This window comes from Pteropus alecto, unplaced genomic scaffold, assembly GCF_000325575.1.
Source record: "Pteropus alecto unplaced genomic scaffold, ASM32557v1 scaffold177, whole genome shotgun sequence".
Lineage (NCBI taxonomy): Eukaryota > Metazoa > Chordata > Mammalia > Chiroptera > Pteropodidae > Pteropus > Pteropus alecto.
The window spans coordinates 8,543,487-8,547,448 of NW_006442207.1; the positions used below are offsets into that span (position 1 = coordinate 8,543,487).

The following is a 3,962-nucleotide window of genomic DNA, read 5'->3' on the forward strand; positions in this document are numbered from 1 at the left end:
CCGCCCCACCTCGGCCCAACTTGGATGGAGTTGGGGTCCTGTGCGCCTGTCCCCCACAGCCGGCCAGCGGAGAGCCCCGCGCAACCACCTCTGGTCCGACACCCCTTCCCCGCTGCTCTCCGCTCCTGCGATGGGAAAAGTTGGCAACTGCCGCTCGCTTCTCGGTCCTCCGCGCCCCGGGCGCCTGCGGCTGCGGCTCCTGGGGTGTCCCGCGGTCCCACGGCACGACAACGAGGACCCCCGCACCAGTACCTGCGATGACCGGCTCCTGCTACTCCCTGCACTTTACAGAGCGCCGCCAGCTCTGAGCGCTGCCGGAGGTGAGCAGCAGTGGAGCCGGAGTAGAACCCCTGGGGGCTTTGGACAGCCAAAGCCTACAACGCCGGAGCAGGAGTAAGAAAGAGAAAGCCACAGGCTTTCTGGATGGAGGAGCTGACGGTGACCAGCAGCATGTTAGCGATGACGAGGACGTCCGCTCACATAAACCGTTCCGTGGGTCTGACCGCGACTGCACTGTGAGTAGAGCAGTGGTGACGGGCGGGGTCAGAGAGCCGAAGGGTGAGGGGTGGTAAAAGTTAAAGTGGGCTGGAGCATCCGGTGAAAGGCATCTCCACCTTCTGACTTGGGAAGTGTGCAAAGTGAAGCCTCAGCCCACTTTTCCCAGGAATTCTGGCACCTCCAAGATGTGCCTTCATTCCTCCAGGAAGGTAACAAGATGTGCCTTCATTCATCTTTTTCTACAAGCGCCGACCCTGAAAGTAACTTCCAAGTTCCTGTGTAAATCTTACTTCTTGCCACAAAGGTCGGTGGAGTTGAAGACCCGGGGAAGAGTAGGATATTACTAAGTATCTGGAATGTGGTGGGGAGAGGGTTACCTTTTAAGGCAGTCCGGCGTTCCTGGAGTGAGTTCCCCTTTACTTGCTACAAACTTAGGGACAGCTCTAGTAAGTCAAAGAGAGCATATTTATAGGGTAAGAGTGGATGAGAACTGCAGTGGGCAATCATTGCCTGTTAGTGTAGTCCTCACCTCTGGGCACTCCGGATGGAAAGAAAGCCTGCCTCACCTTCTGAAGATCAAGATCTCGATCTCTCTCTCTCTCTCTCTCTCTCTCTCTCTCTCTCTCTGTGTGTGTGTGTGTGTGTGTAACTGGGGCTTTGCAGTTTGCAAATTATTGATTATTCTCCAAGTAAGCCAGTGTTAGAAACATCAATATCCCAGTGACGACAACTGGTGATTATAACACCTGGATTAATGGTATGAATGTGTGGCTGCCCTTCTAAATTTTCCAGAATTCTGAATGCTTTCCCTGCCTCCTTCCCCTCTCCTTCCTGTCTCCTTTCTGTGCCTTTTGCTAATGCTCTTGGGGCAGCATTTGAAGATGTAACTGTTGCCTTGCACATGATTAGACCTTTCTCTGGTGTATGTGTGTGTGTGTGTGTGTGTGTGTGTGTGTGTGAGAGAGAGAGAGACAGACAGACAGACAGACAGACAGAGACAGAGAGAAACAGAATTCAAAGGAATTCCCAAATATTGAGAGTCATTTAAATTCAGGTACTGATATTTGTAGCCTTGCATACAGGGCACAATCTTTCTTGATGGGAAACTTTGAGAGATCTGGACCAAATGAGGGAATCCTCTGTACCAAGGATGAGGAATACAGACACTGTGTTAGGAGCAAGAACATGTCGCTTCTGCACCACTCAGTTTATACGTAATCTAACTTTATATGATAATATTGTGTGTGTATGTATTCTTCTTTGTTCCGTTGAGTTTCAAAATGCTAACCAGCATTAGCTCATTAATTCCTATGAAATTCTTCATTGATAGGTGGTAAGCATTTATATCTCTTTCTTAAATTTTTATTCTAAATATGATTTGAATGTTTGGTTTCTCACCTCCAGTCTCTTTCTCTCTGGCAGTGTTGCTCATAGACAGTCATCTGCAGTCTATTACTTAACTCATGTCATTATGACAATATTAGTACTGCATTTATCAACTTGCACAACTGTCTGGTTGTTTGACATGCATGCGGGTTCCCTCAGCTATTTTTAGATCTGTGATGTTATCAACACAACCTTAGTAATTGAACTGGGCCAGCTTTTTTTTCAGTGCCTTATATTTATCTTCTTTTGAGTTTTCACAGTAACTCTGCAAGAGTCAGATTATCACTCTCAAAAACAAGAAACTGAGTTTCAGAAAGGATAAGTGACTTACCCAAGCTGCTACACTGTTGGTCAGGGGCAGAGCACAGAACCTGCTTTTATCTGTCTCCAAAATCTACGTTTGCCTTAGAGATTTTAATACAGAACTTAGAAATCAGAGCTGTTTAAGATCTGTTTGTAAGATTATTCTTCTTGACTAGATTTCAGAGGATGATGGGAGGTGGTGAATCCTGGTTATGGAAACTCCATCTCCTTGTGAAAAAGAAATATTTTTAACACATGCCTGCCATGGTTCATTCTTTAGCTCCAATAGTGACTGAATTATTCTCACATTCTTCTCATCTTTAGAGATTTTTGTTTTTTTCGGTTGTTTTGTTTTGTTTTTAGGTTAACACCACAAGCCTTCCTAACCACCACAGCCAGGAGGTTCCCATCTCACCTTTACTTCTTGAGCAGTTTTGCCAACCACATGATATGCATCTTCTTCTGCCTGATATGAATATTCATAACTTTGGTGATTCATTCAGCACAAAGTCATCTGCATGTTTTGAGATCTGGTCTTGGTTAATGCATTTCTGATTCAACAACAAAACCTGATTATATTTCAACATTAACTGTGAAAATCAAGTTTGGTGATCATTGTAAAAGATTTTTTTTCACCTAACTTTTGACATTTTAATAGAACTGGCTTTCTTAGAGCAAATTTTTCTGATCAAGGTTCTGGTCCTAATCAAGAATGCAAATGCAGCATGGCAGGGAAGACAAGGTGCTGTAGTGGGAAAAAGCATCGGACGTGGAAGCAAACAGACCTACGTTTACAACTCAAATCTTACTCGCTGTCCCAAAAGCAGGAGACTCTGCGTTCTGCTTTCTGATGCACATGGTCAGTAGCTGCCTAAATCCCCACCAGGTCTGACCTATTGTATTAGTGTCTTCGAACTGAAGATGCTGAGCAATTTCTACTTGTAAATAAAATTCTGGGGAAGCAAGGATGACTCATTGACCTACACTATTGACTTGGAAGTGAGAAAATCTTGAATTTCACATGATTAGGGCTTCCCCTAGTATTCATATACATATGTGTTTACAGAAATTCCTGAAATTTGAAAGCCACTATTTAACTCAGGTACTGGTATTTGCAATAATATATAAAGGCATATTAGTTTGTTTTATACCATTTTTGTGTTGGCAAACATGCAATCTGTGGCTACAAAATGCATAATCTAAGAATAAAAATTAAACCTCTTTTTGAAATTTTCTGGTACCTTTTGGAAAATAAAATTAAATATCGACTCTGGGAATGATTCATATTTTTTTTAAGAAAAAGATGTGAATAGAACAGAATTGAGTGCAACACCATAGAATTCAGCACAAAAATATATCACCTGTTTTCATTTATTTATTATATTAATAACTGTAACATTTAAGGAGTACTAATTGTGTGCCAGGTATAACACAAATAACCTTATACAAGTTATTGTATTACCTTCCATTTTACAGGTATTTTCTGAGCACCTAATATGTTCAAGGCACCTACCAAAAGGTGTGTGTGAAGTGGTGTGAAAAGTTGTGAATATTCATGTCAGGCAGAAGAAGACGCGTATCATGCGGATGGCAAAACTGCTCGAGAAGTAAAGGTGAGATGGGAACCTCCTGGCTGTGATGGTTAGGAAGGCTTGTGGCGTTCAAAACCCTAGTGGTGCTGACAAGCTGAGCTCCTCTTGGCTATACATGATTGGTTTCTGATTCTACCTTCAGACGGAAGATCTATAATCATCAGTCTTTGTGATCATGATGTT

The 3,962-nt window shown here is 43.2% G+C and overlaps 1 long non-coding RNA gene across 2 annotated transcripts in view; it reads left to right on the forward strand.

Moving 5' to 3' along the window:
• Nucleotides 1–23: 23 nt before the first annotated feature.
• LOC112470132 overlaps nt 24–3,962 on the forward strand; it is a 14,033-nt gene continuing 10,094 nt past the window's right edge. Inside the window, exons 1-2 of one of the 2 annotated variants that reach the window (XR_003042855.1) lie at nt 24–515; nt 3,664–3,800. This is a non-coding gene — a long non-coding RNA (uncharacterized LOC112470132). Of the gene's footprint in view, nt 516–550; nt 803–3,663; nt 3,801–3,962 lie in introns of those variants that run through there. The other variant, XR_003042856.1, reaches the window with a different exon arrangement.